Source organism: Cetorhinus maximus, chromosome 1, assembly GCF_964194155.1.
Source record: "Cetorhinus maximus chromosome 1, sCetMax3.hap1.1, whole genome shotgun sequence".
NCBI lineage: Eukaryota > Metazoa > Chordata > Chondrichthyes > Lamniformes > Cetorhinidae > Cetorhinus > Cetorhinus maximus.
In genome coordinates this window covers 207,500,548-207,521,468 of record NC_135879.1, presented here as the reverse complement: position 1 = coordinate 207,521,468, position 20,921 = coordinate 207,500,548, and the positions used below count along the sequence as shown (strand labels likewise).

At 45.5% G+C, this 20,921-nt stretch overlaps 1 protein-coding gene across 2 annotated transcripts in view; it reads left to right on the top strand.

Moving 5' to 3' along the window:
- The window catches only part of rab27b (RAB27B, member RAS oncogene family), a 217,874-nt gene that overhangs the window by 91,161 nt on the left and 105,792 nt on the right, over nucleotides 1-20,921 (top strand). The window contains exon 1 of one of the 2 annotated variants that reach the window (XM_078552331.1): nucleotides 7,372-7,500. The exons of the other annotated variant lie outside the window; for it this stretch is intronic. The gene's annotated coding sequence lies outside the window, so the exon portion shown is untranslated. Of the gene's footprint in view, nucleotides 1-7,371; nucleotides 7,501-20,921 lie in introns of those variants that run through there. 2 annotated transcript variants of the gene reach the window in all.

The following is a 20,921-nucleotide window of genomic DNA, read 5'->3' as shown; positions in this document are numbered from 1 at the left end:
CAACCTCTCTTCATAACTTAAATGTTTCATCCCAGGCAGCATCCTGGTGAATCTCCTCTGCACCCCCTCCAGTGCAATCACATCCTTCCTATAACGTGGCGACCAGAACTGCACACAGTACTCCAGTTGTGGCCTCGCCAAGGTTCTATACAACTCCAACATGACCTCCCTACTTTTGTAATCTATGCCTCGATTGATAAAGGCAAATGTCACATATGCCTTTTTCACCACCCCACTAACATGCCCCTCCGCCTTCAGAGATCTATGGACACACACGCCAAGGTCCCTTTGTTCCTCAGAACTTCCTAGTGTCATGCCGTTCATTGTTCAGAGGACATTTAGGAGTCAACCACATTGCTGTGGGTCTGGAGTCACATGTAGGCCAGAACAGGTCAGGGCAGCAGAATTCCTTCCCTAAAGGACATTAGTGAACCAGATGGGTTGTTGTATGTTGTTGAGTGGAATGTTGACAGTGATGGGCTACAGGGTTGTGGCCGGGGATTCAAGGGTGATGGTTGGGAAGTTAAAGGGAACACTGGGAGTGTCACTGGCGATGATTGGCAGGAAGCTGAGGGTTACCGGTGGAGGATAGAATGTGTTTTAAACTTTCTCAAAAGAAACATGTGCCATCCTGCTGCTGAGGCACTGTCCGCTTCCTCGATGTCCGGCTCATGCTGGTTGGGAGGAGGGTCATCGGGTGGGCGGAGCTGAAAGTCAGCTCAACTGGATAACTGAAAGGGAACCCTAATATACTGTCCTGACAAGGGAAAGGTGTTTCTACAGACTAGGCTTCTTGCACATGGCTCGCAAGGACCCTTGCAAAGATCGATGCCACCATGCGCAGGCATGAGTCAGGGGGACATAGGCCCAGCCTGGATCTGCCGGTTGAAACGGGGGGGAGGGGTGCACAGGCATTAACACAAACTGAAGCAATAAAAACCCAGCACACCACCGTAAAGTGCAATTTACAACTGTGCAACAACTATTTACAATGCTACCAGAGTGAACTTAGAATTTCTTAATTTTCCTTACCCTACCACTGCACCTAGGTACTTCCTCCGGGTTCTGCAGGGGTGGAGGCAGCCTGCTGAGCACCATGTCCTCTTGGCTTCGATGACCTTGGTGGCCGTTCTCTGGAGGCCCGAAGCCTGGAAGGCCCAGCCTTCTTTGGATCTCCTGCTCTGGGACAGGTACACCCTCAGCGGTTCCAGAGGTTGGAGCTGATGAGGTCAGAGACAGAGGGGATTCAGAACACCTAGACACCCTTGGAGAGTCCCGAGTGGAGGCCCCTGGGGTGTCCTCCTCCCATTGGGTGCCCGAGGGCCCTTCCCTGACCCCTTGAGGGAAAGGAGCACCTGAAGGGAGGTAGAAGTGCCTTGTCCCCCTCTCACATACCCATTGCAAAAGTTTACCCATGGCTACAGTGATCGAGTGCAGGTCCGAGCACATCTCCGGCAGAAACTGGGCGTTCTGCTGGACCAGGTTCACCATCCTCCCCATGGAGACCTCCATGCGCGCATATGTAGGGCCACTGCATAAGAGAGTAGCAGACAGACTCCTCCGCCTCATTCCACTTGTTTGAGGGCCTCCGACATCACTGCCTGACTTTTCCCCACCTCTCGCTGCATCTCTAGCATCTTATCCAGGACCTCTCCCAGAGGCTCATCATCATCAGGCTCGACAGAGGTCTCTTCCCCAGCAGTCGTCCGTGTGCCGGGGACCTTGGCATGTCCGTGGGGTTACCACCAGAGTGTCAGGCCCTGCCTAAACTAGATCTATGACCTGCTAAGGTGAGTGTTCTGGGCTGGTGGAGGGTGCAGGCAAATGCTGGAACGACTCTACAGGTGAGAATTCATTGTCATCATCCTCGGTCCTCTGCGGGCTGTGGCTGGGGCTGAGCTCGGGATTGGGGCCTGGCATCATCCTCTTCCTGCTGACATTGTAATGGAAAGAGGAAGGAATGAGTAACTGCATGGGCTGCCTCATACATTGCGCTGAGCACCACTCTGAGGTTACAATGTGCAGAGGTTAAGCTTCCTCACTGGAAGCTTGAGGGAGGCCGACCTCGCCGTCGGCACATGCATGGCCACGGTCCTCCTCTGCCAGCTTGGCAGCTTGCTCTTCATACTGTGCGAGTGGGTGGACATTGGGCATGTCCCTCCCGTCTTCTCCCTCTTGCGCCTGTTGTGTGCTGCCTTGTCCAGCGTGAAGATAGAAGATGATTTGTGAGCACTTCTGTTCACATGCTGCCAATCTCCACCACCGACCTATTGGCAACTGTGTGCCATGTGAACAATCTACTGCTGCTAGTTCCCAGTCGTTCTTTAGCAGCTGCCTCCAGACCTGTGAGCTCCAGTAGCTGGAAGGACAGGGACAACAGAGGCCTGGCAGCAGCAGCATCTGTAGTTGCCCTCTATGCCAACCATCCCCACTCTCTCCAAGATTTGTGCCTTCCATGTGGCTGAGTTAGTGACCCACAGTTGCCTCCTTACCAGCAGACCACATGGACTGCAGTGGGGCTATGAGGCAGCACCCAGCACCTTGAAAAGGGCTTTTATGCATGGGGAGCACAGATGGTGGCCTTACCATTAAGGCCCATGTATCAGTTCCTATTCAGTGAGGTGAGAATGTGGAATAGAGGGTTCACTTACCCTGGCAGCACTGATAGATCATTCATTCTTTTCCTGCAGTGCAGAGTGATCCTCCTATAAATTGAATTGGCATTGACCACCTTGGCGACCTCCTCTCATGCAGGTATGGTGAGATGGGTGGGCCTCCTCCTCTCATCCCTTGGAAACAAGATGTCCCTCTTCTCCTCCATGGCTTGCAGGCATGTCTAGCTAGGCATCGCTGAGTCTCTAACTAGTATAGTTTTAGCAAGACTTCTCTATTTTTATACTCCATTCCCTTTGAAATAAAAGCCAACATTCCATTTGCCTTCCCTATTCCCTGCTGAACCTGTATGTTAGCTTTTTGGGATTCATGCATGAGGATTCCTAAATCCCTCCGTGCTGCAGCCTTCTGCAGCCTTTCTCCATTTAAATAATATTCATCTCCATTTAAATAATATTCATCTCCACTATTCTTCCTGCCAAAATGCATAACCTCACATTTTCCCACATTATATTCCATCTGCCAAGTGTTTGTCCACTCACTTAACCTGCCTATATCCCCTTGTAGACTCTGTGTCATCCTCACCACTTGCCTTCCTTCCTATTTTTGTATCATCTGCAAACTTGATGATAGTACATTCACTTCCCTCATCCAAGTTCTTAATATATATTGTAAATAATTGTGACCCCAGCACTGATCCCTGTGGCACTCCACTAGTTACAGGTTGCCATCCTGAAAATGCCCCCTTACACCAACTCTCTGCTTCTATTAGTTAGCCAATCTTCTATCCATGCTAATATACTACCCCCAACACCATGGGCTGTTATTAAGTAGCCTTATATGCGGTACTTTATTGAACACCTTTTAGAAATACAAATATATTACATCTACTGGTTCCCCTTTATCCATCCTGCTTGTTACCTCCTCAAAGAATTCTAATAAATTTGTCAGGCATGATTTCCCCTTCATGAAGCCATGCTGACTCTGCTTGATTTTATTATGTATTTCTAAATGCTCTGTTTTACATCCTTTATAATAGACTCTAACATTTTCCCAAAGAGTCCCAACCCAATGCTCTGGGGACATACGCTCAAATCCCACCATGGCATCTGGTGGAACTTAAATTCAATTAATAAATCTGGGATTTAAAGCTAGTCTTAGTAATGGTGACCATGTAACTATCATCAATTGCTGTAAAAACCCAAAAGGATATCTGCCATCCTTATCTGGTCTGGCCTACATGTGACTCCAGACCCACAGTAATATGGCTGACTTAATTGTCCTCTGAAATGGCCTAGCAGGTCAATCAGTTCAAGGCAATTAGGGATAAGCAACAAATGTTGACCTTGTCAGCAATGCCCATATCCCATGAATGAATTAAAAAAATGTTATGATCACCATACTTTAGGAAGGATGTGAGGTCCCTTGAAAGGAGATTTAACAGAATGGTTCCAGAGATGAGGGATTTTAGCTCAAGGTTAGGTTGAAGAAACGGGAGTTGTTGTCCTTGAGCATAGGAGATTGAGGGAAGAATTGATGGAGATTATAGATAAGGTAGCTAAAGAAAAATTGCTTCCATTAGCTGATATATAACTAGTGGCCACAGATTTCAGGTTTTGGGCCAATGGGCAGTTTGGGGTGGTGGAAGTGAGAAAGAACTCTTATAGAATGAGTGGTAATGACCTGGAAATTGCTGTCAGTGAGTCTGCTGAAAGCAGAGACAATCAATGATTTCTAAACAAAATTGGATGGGCACATGAGGGAAATAATGGGCAGAATTTTACGCTGATTGGGCACAGGCATGCCCAATCCAATTGGACATGAAAACGCGTGAGATGACGTCGCATGATATTTCGGTCAGCGAGTGTGCGCAAAAGTCAGAAGCGCACCGGCCGACAATTAAGAGGGCGATTAAGCCTATTAATGGAGCAATTGACTGATTTTTCGTGGTCCGTCAAACCTTACGGTTGGCGGGCGGGTGAATCAGCCAGGTGGCCTTTACATTTCTCATGAAACCTCATCTAAGGCCGGGATGAGGTTTCTGTTATGAAATGAAATAGAAATAAAAACCTGTGGGCAGCATTTTTATCATCTATATTTTCAGGTGCCTGATTCTGATGCTTGGACATTTTTTCCCGGCTTTTTGAAATGTTACTTAATAGTTTTCAGATCTGCAGCCTCCTGAGGCAGCTCTCTGCCTTCAGGGAGCTCTCTCGCAGCACTCACCCGCGCCCGCAGTGATGTCATTGCCCACCCTCTTCCTGCCCCCACCCCAGCAGCTAAGCTTTTCAGTGCGCGTTTCACATTGACTGGCTGTTAATTGGCCAGCCAGCATAAAAGTGTGGTTGGGGGCCAATCGCAGTTGGCGATCTATTTCCCACTCGATCTCAGGCCCGCCAATCACACCCGCCCTCTGAGCTAAAAATTCAGGCCAAACTTGCAGGGCTACAGGATTGAGTGGTGGAATGGGACTAACTGGCTTGCTCTACGAGAGCTGACATGGACTAGATGGGCAGAATGGCCTTCTCCTGTGCCATAATGACTCTAACTCTATGACTTTATGACTTCCAACTGTATAACCTAGTGGTAATTAGATATAATTTTCTTATGTTTGCCTGTCTACATATTACTTCTCAATGATCTACAAGAACAAGGACAGCAGATGAATGGGGACAGCTCCCAGCTAACAGCTCAGATTTTAGCACTGCACACACCTTGTAGGCTAGTAGGAAGTTGGAATCAGCATGTGTTCAATCATCTTGGCATGTGTGGGCTGCATCCAGGCCAGGGATAAAGGATGGCTCATTTGCCAGTTCTCACTTGTTCACCCTGCCACTTGGTGATCATTCCACTTATCAACCCTTACGCTCATCCACCCTGCCACTTGGCGACCCTCCTGCTTGCTGACCCTCCTGCTTGTCGATCCTCTCCCTCATTGACCCCCCCCCCTCATTGACCCTCGAACTCATTGACCCTCCCACTCATTGACCCTGCCACTTGGTGATCTTCGCACGTGTCGACCCGGCCGTTCATCGACCCTCCCACTCTTCGACCCTCCCGCTCATGGACCCTCGCACTCATCCACCCTGCCACTTGGCAACCCTCCCGCTCGTCGGCCTTGTCACTTGGTGACCCTGCCACTTAGTGAACCTCCCACTCATTAGCCCTCCTGCTCCCCACTTCTATCCCACTCGCCCACTGTCCTAATCATCTACCCTCCCACTTACCATGTCTCTCCTGCTCGCTGGCCCTTCCACTTGCCACTTCCCTCCGCGACCCTCCCACTCGCTGCTCCTCTTGCTCCCTTGTTCACTTCCTCCCTCTCGCCAGCCCCTCCTGAGCCATTGCTCACAGCAAGCATTCAGGAGAGGGAAGAAGGAAGGGAGTGGGAGGGCTGAGGAGAGAAGTGATGAGCGGGAGAGGCAGTGAGTGGGAAGGTCGAGGATGGAAGTGGCGCTTGGCAGAGGTGGTGAGCAGAAATGTTGGGGAGCGGGAGGGTTGATGAGTGGGAGGATTGCTGAGTGAGAGGAGTAAAGAATGGGAAGAGTGAAGGAAGGGTGGGTCCTGGAGCGGGAAGGTTAGCGAGTGGGATGATCAGGGGCGAGTGGGTTGGGGAGGGGGTGGATCGGGGAGTGGCAAGGTTGGAGTGTGGGTAGATCAGGGGTAAGTGGGTCGGGGAGTAGGTGGATCGGGGAGTGGGAGGGTTAGTGAGTGGGAAGATCGGGGGAAAATCAGGGAGCGGGTGGAACAGGGAATAAGTGGGGAGGCGGTAGTATAGTGGTATTGTCACTGACTAGTATTCCAGATACCCGGGGTAATGCTTGGGGGACCCGGGTTTGAAGCCCTCCCGAAGTTTGAATTCAATAAAAATCTGGAATTAAAAGCCTGATGACCACAATGAAACCATTGCTGATTGTTGTAAAAACCCATCTGGTTCACTGATGTCCTTTAGGGAAGGAAATCTACCGTCCTTACCTGGTCTAGCCTACATGTGACTCCAGATCCACAGTAATGTCTCTCTCTTAAATGCCCTCTGAACAAGGGCAATGAGGGATGGGCAATAAATGCTGGCCTAGGCAGCGATGCCCACATCCCATGAATGAATAAAGAAGTGTGGGAGGATTGGGGGGCCAGGCATTTGGAGGGATGAAGAGAAAGAGGTAAGTAGAGTTAGCATTTTTAAAAAATTTCTAGATTTATGTTATTTCAGAAGCTATTTCATTTATGAAAATAGGAACTTAGGAATGTACAGTGTTTTGACTTACAGGGTATAATGTTTTAATGCTTTTTTCCATTGAGAAAAGTCTTACAGAACGTAACTAGAGCTTTTACATTGGCTACAATAGGAAAATCAGGTCCGCTTAACGTTGTTTCATTTAAGTTGAACTTTTTGGGAATACAGCTACAGGGTTAGGTGAGGAATTACTGCATTGGCAAACAGAGCTTATGCAAGGAACTGGGGTGAGAGAGAAATCAGAAATGGTAGAAATAGGAAAAGAAAGGTCCATTGCAGTTCTGTAAAAATGGTATTTTGTTTTATTTTGTCTACTTTAGCACTACTAAACCCAAACAAATGATGTATTCTTGATAAAATGTTGCAGTTTGTAATTATGTAAGATCTTGAGGCCCAGAAACAGAACCAAACAAATTTTGTGATAAGATCTGTTGCCACATTCTGGAGTTTCCTGCATGACTGCTGATCTGAAGAAGTGGTTGCAATGTAACAAGATGGAAATCTAAAACGACATGTGTGAGAAAAGAGGACGTGGCATTTTGTTCTTCTAGAGTGATCAGTATTTCTCATTCCGGTCGAATACTAAATCTCACTTTGGTTTGGACTCAGTAAAGAACAGTTGTTTGGTGACAGTCCATTGTGTATCTCAGACTGTAAGTAACATTAAGACTTGAAGTGGTAATTTTCTTTGTATGGGTGCCATTTGCAGACACCTAGTGATAAAGCATATTCTGTGTTGTCTGCAGTCAAGCATTTATGCAACTGGTTTTCAGCTGCATACAATTGCAAAACTCTTAGGCTGTAAAACGCGGCTCCATGATTATTTATTTTGTATGTATTCGTTTCACGGGATGTGGGCTTCGCTGCCTATGCTAGCGTTATTGTCCATTCCTAACTGCCCTTGAGAAGGTGGTGGTAGGTTGCCTTCTTGAACCGCTGCAGTCCATGTGGTGTAGGTACACCCAGGGCAGGAGTTTTACCTCATCGGGCGGGCATGGTGGGTGGGCCTGGCAACAGCTGTGAAACTGACCGCCGCCCAAGATCATCCCCGACTGCAATTTCACACTGGCTGCCCAATTAACGGCCAGTGTGAATTGCGTGCTGCAACGCTTAGCTCTGCCTGGGTGGGGGTAAAGGAGGGCGAGCGTGGAGGTCAGTGCATGTGCGCGGCTGCGCCCACAGAAAGCCCCCTGAAGGCACAGAGCTGCCCCAGGGAACTGAAGATTTTTAACATTAAAAATAAACAATTGAAAAATAAGGGAAACATGTCCCCTCATGTGACTCTGAGTTTTAAAAGCTTTTAATATTTTTTTTAAATCGCTGGTCGAAACCTCATCTTGTCCGTGGATGAGGTTTTGCAAAAAATGCAAAGGCTGCTTGGCCTATTCGCCCGCCCGCCAACCGAACAGTTTGACAGGCAGTGAAAAATTCCATTTAATTAATTGATTAAGGGCCTTAATAGGCCCCGTAATTATCAGTGCACGTGCTGCTGCCTCTCGTGTGCGCCCACCGAGCGAAATAGCGCAAGAGTGCATGATGATGTCGGGACACTCGCCCGAAACATCGCGCACTATTTTTCTCCCGTTTGGGTCGGGCACACGTCCGCCCGACGAAGGAAAGATTCTGCCCCCACAGTGCTGTTAGGAAGGGAGTTCCAGGATCTTGACCCAGCAATACTGGAGGAATAGCAGTATAGTCCCAAGTCAGGATGGTGTGTGGCTTGGAGAGGAACTTGGTGGTGTTCCCATTCATCTGCTGCCCTTGTACTTCTAGGTGGTTGAGCTTGCAGGTTTGGAAGGTCCTGTCAAAGGAAGCTTGACAAGTTGCTGAAATGCATCTTATAAATGGTACACACTGCTGCTACTGTGCATCAGTGGTGGAGGGAGTGAATGTTTAAGGTGGTGGATGGGATGCCAATCAAGAATAATGCTTTGTCCTGGTTGGTGTTGAGCTTCTTGAGTATTGTCAGAGTTGCACTCATTCAGGCAAGTGGAGCGTATTCCATCATGTTATGACTTGTGCCTTGTAAATGGTGGACAGGCTTTGGGGAGACTATAGTGATACAGCTACAGTTTTAAGTGAAAATCAGTGTTTGTGCTGCCCCCAACCACTGCCATCTTGTTTGGAACTTTAGCACAGGCATTACCCGTGTGCACTGGAAATGTGCAGATAGGCCCATTATGCTCACCCAGCCATTTTTTACCTCATTGCTCTAGTTAATGTCCTGTCTTAACCACACACAGATGAACATGCATTCAGCAACACGAAGGATCTCGCACCAATGCTATTTAAAGGCATTACCACCCAACTAGCAGGTTAATTGCTTTTTATTATACACTTGCTCTTGCTGAATTTGTTCCTTGGAGTTGTTCAGAAAAGCTGGTAAAGTCTGTAGGAAGTGATGCAGGGCATTGGGAAGGCTTTGTGTGCTTCTGATAGGCCCCTGAGTACACCCAGTCATGGGGGCTATAGTTGCAGGTTCCCCATGGGCTGCAGCATCAGAGGGAGATGGAGCAGAGGCAGCAGAGGAGACAAGCTGCACACAGGGGAGGTGGAGGAAGGCCTTCAGCAGCAGGCCTTACCTATCTTCAGGGAGCACTTCTCCAATCTGCACCTAAGCTAGGAGCAGTGTTCAGTAGATGTGTTTCATCAAGGAGGTGGTCACAGAATTCTGCCATATCTTTGGTCAGACCAGCAGCCTCAGAGCAGGATGTTGTCAAGGTGACTGTGACCTTGACTTTTTTTCACCAGTGGATCTTTCCAGGCTGGAACAGATGATATAGCAAACATCCCGCAGCTTGCTGTCCATCACTGCATCCAGGAGGACATGGAGTCTCTGTACACTGGGAGAAGAAACTTCATTGTCTTCTCCCTGAGCAGAGGCAAGCAGGAGGAGTGGCCAGGATAGTGGGTTTCCCCCAGTACAGGGTGCCATTGATTGCATGCATATGTCTTTGCGGGCACCACATTGCAATAGTGCAATGTACTGAAAGCTCAAAGGTTTCCTCTGAATTACCACTATCCTGCCAGAAGTCATAATTTGTTCACCCTGTACCAATTCGCTGGTTTAGCAATCTGCTGGACACTGTCGAACCAAAGGATGGCTGATCAGCGACAAGGATAAGATCTCTACACCTGACTGATGACTCCCATCCTCCACCTGACTACACGGGCCAACTCGTACGGAACACACCATCAGGGTTCTGAAGCGATGGTTCTGCTGCCTTGAGCAGGAGCTTTGGGAGCTAGATTCCATCAGAGGGGGTGTCCTGACTTGTGGTGGTCCACCACAACCTGGCCACCATGAGGGCCAAACATTTGCCATCAAGTGTTTGGCCACCACTTTGGGAGGAGGAGGAAGAAGAGAGGGGGCAGTAACACATCCACTTTTCACATGGGTTCTCCTTGCGCACATCATCAAACTCCAGTTAACCTGAATGAATGAAATCCCAGATTCATATCATTCAGCATGTCCTTATCTTACCATCCCTCTGTGATGGATACTCACGGTTTCCACTTAGCCATAATCCTAAAATGAAAAACGTCACAAAATAACCAGACCATGTCAACTTTATTCAACTACGCATTCAAGGCTCCATACAATCCGTATAATACTCAATTCATCATCCTTGTGCATTCCTTAATCCCTGTTTTACGGGTGCCTTTGCCTGTCTTACTGCTCCTACATAGTGCTACCTCAAGCAGTTCTAACCCTAGAAGACCCAGCTGTGGACTGCACTATCTAGGCATTGATGGCAGCATTCTGAGTTGCCTGGCTGACAGGCAACAGCAAGGCAGAGTAGCAGTGGTGGGAGTATGAATGCTGAGACCGTGAGAGAGATAGCAGGTTCACGCTCTATGGAACCAATGTCAGCCCCACCCATGACATGGCTTCTCAGCAATCCTAGCAATCTGCTGGAGGACAGATTGCTGAGCTGTTGTGACACCCAGCAAACCCCTTTAAACACTGGTATCTGCAACCATGGTGTCACCACTCTGAGACTGCATGGTGTTACAAAAGTATAATAATTTTCATAATGTTTTTCTGGTTTGTTGTATATAAGGCATGAGGGTGTGAGTATAGTTGGTTCTGTCTGTGTGATTTAATTACATTTGGAGTCAGGTAGACTGCAAGCTTGGAATTATCAAAAGAAGCTAGGTGTAGAAATGTGTTTGAAATGTTAATAAGTAAACATGGATGCTGGCTTAGCATGTAAGGTGCGAAGGGAATTTGCATTTTTAGATAAATGAAGGTATTGTTTGGATTTCAAAGGGATGTTAGTCTGTTTACAACTAGCCAGATAAGCAAAGCTAAGGAGTGTGTTTATTTTTCCCAAAGGTTACTGACAGTATTGGCAACATGAAAGTTTTTATATTATGGGAAAGGTACCATTCCAAAGACATATGAAACAATACATTTACATATTAAAGAGAGAGAAACATATATAATGGGGAATGAAAGGCTATGTGAGGACAGCACCATGTAAGATTTAACAGGAATGTGTGAAATAGCCTTCAAAAAGCCTCTAGCCATTTATGCATAAGTCGGCTGTGTCTAGTAACTGAAGTTGGAGAAAGCTATTTGGAATTCCACTGTCAAGGGGGTACTGTGTTAACTTGCTGGTTTTGTTTTTATATCTAAAATCTATTTTGGACTGTTGCCTTAAAGAAGGTAACTGGAAGTCAGGTTAATTAGGAATTTTAGAAGTTGTTATAGTATTAAGTAATTGTAGTCTTATGTGTGTGCTTGAAATCTTTTATTTTGTTAATAAATATTTTAATTTAATTTTTAAATCTCTAAAGGTCTTGGTGGACTCATTACTTCTGAATTCAGTGCACACATCTCCTCACAATACATACAAATTGCAAAACCATTGTGGGAGCAGGACCAAGTTTCCCTTGTGGATTTGGTCTGCCTGGCACACATCATCTGCCACACCATAGCAATGGTACGGAGCTGGGCAATAGCAGACATTTCATGTTCTCAGTCCAAGCTTCCACTGCAGCACTCAGATGTTGCTTGACTTCTGCCTGTGCTGCAAAAGAAGCTGAGACATTGACTATCAGGTGCTGCATTGCTGTTGGCTGTGAAGTGTTCTTATAGAGTTGGCCACTAATTCCATTCTGGAAAAGGTGGGTTCCAAGTTCTGCATAATACTTTGTGCCAAGTTAAATCCGGACTCTTCCATGCTCCTTGACAGTGACAACAGACTCAAAGGATATAAGAATTGGGAGCAGGTGTAGGCCATTTGGCCCTTCGAGCCTGCTCCAGCATTCAATAAGACCATGGCTGATCTGATCGTGGCCTCAGCTGCATGGGTAGAATTTCCCCCCTGTTGGGGGGGTTGTGCGGGGGCAGGTGCGGACCCGATCAGCACCCCCCCATCAGGTCCACGCCGCCATTTTATGTGGGCGGGCCAATTACGGTTGGACGGGCAGCTCCATTGATTATTTTAATTGTTAGCTAAATGGCCTTAATAGACCTTTGACAGTTCGGCGGGTGCACAGCCAAAATCTAAATGATTCGCGGTGACGTCGGGACGCATGTCCGACGTCACCCCGCGTCACTTTACGCCTCAGCGAGCGGGCCCAACCCCCGCCCACCAAGCTGAAGACTTTCCTGCCTGCCTTTCCACTTTCCTGCCTGCCACCCATAACCCTTAACTCCCTTTTGGATCAAACATCTGTCCAACTCAGCCTTAAATATATTCAATGACTCAGCCTCCACTTCTCTTTGGGGTAGTGAATTCCAAAAATTAACTGAGAGAAGAAATTCCTCCTCATCTCCATCTTAAATAGGAGACCCCATTTGAAACTGTGCCCCCAGTTCTAGATTCCCCCATGAGGGAAAACATTCTCTCAGCACTTATCCTTTCAAGGTCCCTCAGAATCTATATGTTTCAATGAAATCACCTCTCATTCTTCTAAACTCCAATGAGCATCGGCCCAACCTGCTCAACCTTTCCTCATAAGACAACCTCTTCATCCCAGGAATCAGCCTAGTGAAACTTCTCTGAACTGCCTCCAATGCAAGTATATCCCTCCTTAAACAAAGAAACCAAAGCTGTACAAAGAACTCTAGATGTGTGGTCTCACCAACACCTTGTGCAGTTGTAGCAAGACTTCCCAACCTTTATACTCCAGCCCCCTTTCTCTCTAGCGGAAGTATCTAAGAGGAGTTGCTTGCCTTAGAGGGTTGCAATGAATGTTCCCTAGATCAACATCTATCAACACCTCAATCAACATCACAAAAAACAGATTATCTGGTTCATTATCTCATTGCTGTGTGCATGTTGACTGCCGTGTTTTCTGCAAAAAGTATGTCATTGGCTATAAAATGCATTGAGACATCTAGTGGTCATGAAAAGTGCTATATAAATGCAAGTCTTCTTTTTCTTTTTAGATTGAATTCTGGCATGAGAGGGTTGTCCTTGGAGGAGAGATTGAGTAGGATGAGCCTATAATCTCTGGATTTCAGATTATTGAGAGGCAATTTCATTGAAATAACATTTTGACAGGGCTTAACATGGTAAATGCTGAGAGACTGTTTTCTCCTGGCTAGAGAGTCTAGAACTAAAGGGATCGTCTCTGGATAAGGAGATGGCCATTTGGGACTGAGATGGGGGCCTCACTTAGAGGGTTGTGAATCTTTGGAATGTTCTACCCCAGAAAGTTATGGATGTTCAGTTGTTGAGTATATCCAAGTAGAGATAGATAGATTTTGGTCTCTAAGGAGATATGGAGATCAGGTAGGAAAGTAGTTTTGAGGTCAAGGATCACCTGTGATCTTATTAAATGATGGTGTGGGCACAAGGAGCCATATGGCCTACTCCTGCTTCAATTTCTTATGTTCATATGTTTTTACCACATGCAGATTCTACCTTTATACTACCTGCTAAAGTACAAGTGAGGGCAGTACTTGAGGAGAGGGTGGGGAAAGTGGGGCGATGAGCTTGCCACAGTTGAACAGCTGGCCATGAGATGTGAGTGTGCAAGTCTGAGTCATGGTTGATAAAGATTGTTGACAGGTGAGTGAAGGGGTATAGTGAATGGAGCAGTTTGTGAGGTTGGTGGTGGCCTTGGTAGGATATGACATGTGAGGATGGAGTCACTGACCTTGAATTCTCATGTGAGGTCATTCAACTCCTGGCGATATCTTATCGAGTTTCTCAGAGCCCAGCTGGTGGCATTGACCTCTATGGCCACCTGCTCCCATTGCTTTCTGAGCTCTTTTCTGGAGGGCCTCCTGGCTACCTGAGGGGGAGTTCTCCCCCCTCCAATTGCACAGCCACCAAACAGCCTCTTAACCTATATGTATATCAGGCAGGGAACACAGGCTCATTCTAAGCTAGATGTGCATCACCTGTAATATTGATATAGGTAGATGTGTTGGTGCCAGTAGTGCGCACCTCTGCAGACAGCAGAGCATATTGTTTAAATTGGAATCCTACACTTCTTGCAGGAACTGTTTTGAATATTGGAATGCCCCAGTACGCTACTCACTACATAATTTGTGTTATTGATTCTCTATCCTCTTCTGTTCCCTTCTCTCCTCCTAGCTTCTAAACTCCTTTTGCTTCTCTCCCTATCTTTTTCTTTCCTTCTCCACTTTCAGCTGGGAGGTGGTGGGAGATATGTGGATGTACGGTAGACAACACCAATGGCTGCTGGCTGCATTTAGGCTGGGAGCTGCACCTCTCTTTCCATTCCCTCACTAATGACTAGTGATTCCTTATTCTTGCTGACGTCACGTTCCCTTCCCTCCTCATTGCTTCTCCCATCATCACCCCTACATGTTGGAATTCCTGAATTCTTCCTTCGACCTTGCTTTGATATTGCTCACCATGCTTAGACCTCCATCCACTCCCTCCCAATGCAAGTAGTAGGAGTTTAGAAGGGGCTGGAGCCCTACCTTCTCTCCCCCTCCAACTCCCACTCCCACACCTCCCCTCAGAGTTTTTTTAATAAATAAAATTAGAATGGGGGAAAAAAGTGCTGATCTGGCCTTCACTTTTTTCATGCCTCCCTCTGTCTCATAGGCATCAGAAATGGGAATTTCTGAGTGATTAGAACTGACCTTTTCTGACGGATAGAAATCATTAGCTTGTTTCAAAATTCAGCCAGTGTTTTGTTGACTGAAAGTTGAAATTTCCACCCTAGCCTTTAACACACCTTTCTCTCACTTTAGATTAATACACTTTTCAAAGTTAATAAACTATAAGGCAAGAACTGCAATAACCGTGTATATCGAATACCGTTACTTATTTTGCTCAATCACACACACACACATACACACACACACATATACACACACACATACACACACACATGCACATACACATACACACATACACACACACACATACACATACACATATATACACACACACAGAGCAAAAAACACCGAACATAAATTTACATCATTAATGCCTTTGAAACTTGCTGTCTTGTTTCTCAAGGTTAGTACATACTCAGACTATACAAGCTCAATTCAGCTCTCTTTGTCACCAGTCTAGGCAAAAATATTGGGCTGGATTTTCGAAGCCTGCCAGAGGCAGAAAGGAAGGTGGGTGGGCCTGAAATTTCCTGGTGCTGGCCAGCATGCCAGTTTTCTGGCATCTTCCCGTCTTTGGTCAATTTTTAAGGAAGCAGATCAGGCAGGGTGTTAATGTAATGAAAAGGCCTATTAAGGCCAATGGTCAGAGGTGAAGTGGAATTTTCCAATCAGCCTGCAGGCACTCCATGGCATCCGGAGCCCGGAAGATACCTGGAGATGCCAGTGGTGGCAGACCTGGGGCCCAGTTCTCCAGGATCAATTTGAGGTTCCTCCCCCAGTGGCAGTCACCATACATAGCTACAGCCGCAGTTGCAGGCTGCCATGAGGAGGGGCTCCCCCTTCACAATGACAGTCTGGTTCCTGTAGCCATTTGTTCTTAAAAAATTTGTAAACAATACTGAGAGGGCGCCTCCAACCTGAGGTGCCCTCTCTCCCTTACTTGCATTAGCAGACTGCCTCTCCTATTGACCCTGCAGCTTCTGGAGCCCGCCTGCTCTGATGGTGAGCGAATCCTCTGGCCAATAACTGGACATTTCTTTGAAAATTGTGTCGGGTGACTATTTCCAACACAGTGTGGAGTCGGGTTCCAGGATGTGATCCCAACGCTGGGCCCCAACACCAAAACAAAACTTAAGTTCGTTAAGTCCCAGTCCATGCTTTTGAGATTGTCTGAGGCCTTCACGTATCAAAGACATTAGAAAGGACAAAAGACAATTTCGAAGAACATTATTGTGAATTGCAACAATTTTCAATGTTTAAACTTGTGCTCAGAACCTTACTTTGAATGTTAAAAAGCTGCTGAGAAACAAATGGTGGTTATTAAACAATTTCAGAAAGTATTTTGAGTGATGTCCTTTTGAACGGTGTCATCGACATGAAAAATAGGTACAGCAGTTAGGTAAAGAGTTTTAAATGTTCCAGACCTATTCTACAATATATAAGTTTTCTAAAAGCAAAATACTGCGGATGCTGGAAATCTGAAATAAACACAGAAAATACTGGAAACGCTCAGCAGGTCCGGCAGCACCTGTGTTTGAAGAAGAGTCATGTGGACTCGAAACGTTAACTCTGTTTCTCTCTCTCCACAAATGCTGCCAGACTCCCTGTGTTTTTCCAGCATTTTCTACTATTTATTTTTATAATTATATATAATTACATATAACTTTATATATATATAATATAAAAATTGTATAGTTGGAGTCATATCTAGCACAAAGGAAGATGGTTATGGTTATGGTTGTGAGGGGTCGGTCATCTCAGCTCCAGCACATCACTGCAGGAGTTCCTCAGGGTAGTGTCCTCAGCCCAACCATCATCAGCTGCTTCATCAATGATCTTCCTTCAATCATAAGGTCAGAAGTGGGGATGTTCACTGATGATTGCTCAATGTTCAGCACCATACGCAACTCCTCAGATACTGAAGCAGTCCACGTCCAAATGCAGCAAGACCTGGACAATATCCAGGTTTGGGCTGACAAATGGCAAGTAACATTTGCACAACAGAAATGCCAGGTAATGACCATCTCCAACAAGAGAGAATTTAACCATCACCCCCTTGACGTTCAATGGCATTACCATCACTGAATCCCTCGCTACCAACATCCTGGGGGTTACCATTGACCAGAAGCTGAACTGGACTAGCCATATAAATACTGTGGCTACAAGAGCAGGTCAGAGACTAGGAATTAAGCGACGAGTAACTCACCTCCCGACTCCCCAAAGCCTGTCCACCTCCCAAGTCAGGAATGTGATGGAATACTCCCCACTTGCCTGGATGAGTGCAGCTCCAACAACACTGAAGAAGCTGGACACCATCCAGGACAAATCAGCCCACTTGATTGGCACCACATCCACAAACATTCACTCCCTCCACCACCGATGCACAGTAGCTGCAGTGTGTACCATCTACAAGATGCACTGCAGGAATTCACCAAGGCTCTTAGGCAGCACCTTACAAACCCACGACCATGACCATCTAGAAGGAGAAGGGCAGAAGATAGATGGAAACACCACCACCTGGAAGTTCCCCTCCAACTCTCTCGCCATCCTGACTTGGAAATATATCGCTGTTCCTTCACTGTTGCTGGGTCAAAGTCCTGGAACTCCCTCCCTAATAGCACTGCAGGTGTACCTACACCACATGGACTGCAGCAGTTCAAGAATACAGCTCACCAGCACCTTCTCATGCACAACTAGGGATGGGCAATAAATGCTGGCCCAGCCAGCGAAACCCACATCCCGTAAATGGATAAAAATAATGTTTTGTTGTGGCCTTAAATTTTTCACACTTAAAATCATTCAATTCCTGGTCTTAATGTTTGCATATAAAGTGAATCTCTTGCAGCAAATCTATCATGTTGACTGCACCAAGCTAATTTCTTTGCTCTTGGAAACTTTGATGGACAATTGTCAGAGTTCTGGCTCTCTCAAGAAAGTTTTGCTTCTGCCATAGTTTTGGAAGAGAGGATTTCTGCGTAGATTTTCTTTAAAATCTTGACATGTGATGTGAATAAAACTCCTGTAAGCCTAGATTGTTGCCAATTTAACAATAATCTTTTGGGTAACAGAATAATGGGCCAAGCGTTGCAGGAATGGGGCTCCTCAGTCTCGACCTATAGTTAGGTCTTTTGCTGCACACTTCAGCTTGATTTTTTTTTCAACGTAACTTGCTGGAAGCATGGGATGGTAAAAGTGTAGCAAGGGCAAAGGAACATCTTAGTAAATGGTGGTGCCAACATTTAACCAATCAGATTTAAGGATTGGGAAAGAAACAGAGGAAAGATGGAGAAAGGGGGTGAAATAGAATCAAATCAAGTATGGAAAAGGGAAATAAAGAGGGAAGGAAAGATTAGATTAAGAACAAGAGGAAAAGGCACAGAAAGGCAAAGTAAAAAAATTATATTTTTTAAATCTCTAAGAAGAATTTACTACATGCAGGCATGAGATTGAACAGTTTACATTGTATTAACAATTATCAAGCCTTTAAAAGGGTACTTATGCTCTTAATCACCAGCCCAACTTTCTGTGGTGAGTTTATTGGATGATTAATGTGCAAATCCAGCAAGTCCTTAAAATTATACAAAGGAAAAGGATTAGATGCCATTTGTGTTCAGTAAATAGGAGAGCAGTGTAAATCAACCAGCAAATTCTGGGCGTGCAACTCACAGTTTATCTCTTAATTCCCTGAATTTTCTGGCTGTTGACAAATTAAGATCGCTGCAGATTTTTAACAAACTTGTTATTTTTCTAGCAAGGTTCAGCCCAATGTGTTAAGATGGACCATGGAAGTTAAATCCATATGTGTCAAATGATAAATCAACAGGGACAAATGTACTGAAAGCTCATTCTATTCACTTGGCACCGAGTGGGCCAATACCCATATCTGTGAATTGGACTCCTGAAAAAATTCACACCCATTGCTTGGGCTCCTCTTCAAGAGATGCAGGGTGGAATTATACAGCCCCTCCCGCCAGTGGGATTTTCCGGTCCCGCTAAAGTCAATGGAGTTTTGAACGTCTCGCTGGAAGCTGGTCTTAATGTTACCTCCTAAGAACGCACTAGAATTTATTTCACACTACTTTGGTGTGAGAGATAACTAAAGGAGAAAGAAAGCAAGATCTCTTGCCTTTGATGTGGGTACCTGAGTGTAGGTGTGCCTATATGACTATATCACTGTTTCTAACTATTATTTGGAATGTTTCAATTACAATAGTTAACCATGAAATGTTATTTTCCTTCTTGTTGAAAGTTAACCTTGAGGACAATCATCATTGCAAATACCTGAAGATTGTCTTTAGCATGGAATTATCATGTGTAGCACAATAGCGAGGAAGGGTCTTAAAATTCTTCAGTTATTTGCTGAGCTAAATCTCTTGAGGAATTGGGATGTTCAAAGCCACCCCTTAGTGCACGTGGGCCTACAAAACACCACCATCCCTTCCTGAGCTTACAGTGGGACATGAAGAAGGAGATGTCACTGCTTTACCTGTGCTTGAAAGTGACATTGAGTATTTGAAATCGAATAGTGTTCTATTTGTTAGCACTAAGACCCCTCACATAGAGAAGCAGAAAATTCTTCCAAATAGTTGAGAGAGTACTGCTCTGGTGAATTTTGTCCCTTGCATAACAGGTTCATCAAGTCTTTTGGGTGATAAATTCTCATTGCTTAAACAATGAGAAAGAGGGGTGTGCCTGAGTCTGGGCATACTTATGGTTTATAATATGAAGCAAGCTCATCAACTAATGTATTGGCTGACAGTTGAAACCTGACCCATATTAAAGGGCCAACTTATTTCCCTGGAATACTTTCCTGTTGGCCATTCCAAAATGAGGAGGGAGAGGCTGTAATACTTCACAATGACTCTTAGCTAAGCAATGTTGCTTGACTTGTTAGTTGACAACGTGAAACCAAACAATAGTTTCTTTTAAGAACAAACCTGTTGGTAACTAGAGCTTAATTCTCAGCTGACCTGTTTAAAGGTATATAAATATTTAAGTTAAAATGTGATTGTAGTAAATAGCATTACATATTCACTTGCAAGGGGGCTGGTAGCATAATGGTAATGTCACTGGACTAGTAATCCAGAGGCCCAGGCTAATAGCCTGGGGACATGGGTTCAGTGGAATTAAATTCAATTATTAAATATGGAATATAAAGCTAGTCTGGCAATCATCAGCTATCATCAATTATCATAAAAACCCATCTGGTTCACCAATGTCCTTTAGGAAGGAAACCTGCTGTCCTTACTCGGTCTGATCTACATGCAGACCAACAACAATGTGGTTGACTCTTCAACTGCCCTCCGAAATGGCCTAGCAAACCATTCAGTTCAAGGGCATTTAGGGATGGGCAATAAATGCAGACCTTGCCAGTGACACCCACATCCCGTGAAAGAATTAAACAAGTGAGCAAACAGCAGTCCTGGTGTTCACCTCTAGAAACCAGCTGTTTGTGAAAACTGCTGCTCCAGTTTTCAGTCTTTTCTATTTTTTGCTTTGTCTGGTGAATTAAGGAATGCTTCCTCATTACCTTTAAACACTGGAAGTCACACAGGATAAAGAATTTATTTTAAATCCAGCATGTTTTGTTTCAGAGGTGTGCTTTTGTTCAGAAATTACTTTCCTTGTGTGTCAGAACCATCCAATGGTGAAGATTGCAAAATACTATTATGCATGTGTACAATGGGTCTAAACTTGCAAAAAAGCTATTTGACACTTGTCCCTGCTGAAGGGAACTGTCAAGTTGTTAGCACTCATCGTTAGATCAGAAGTTGCATATTCATATTCATTTGGGGATTCAAATTTAAATCCAATGTTGCCACCATTGTACAGTTTAAAGGCTACTGCATTTCTCTATCAGATTTGAACCAAAGGTGTGAGCTTCTTTCATGGGCACAATCTTGTACCCTTCCCCGTGGCAAGTTTATGGTGGTGGGGACCATTTAATCAGGTGGGAGGGTGGTGGGCGGGGACCCTGTACCTTCCCACCCTTACCCTGATTAAGACCGTGGCTGGGTG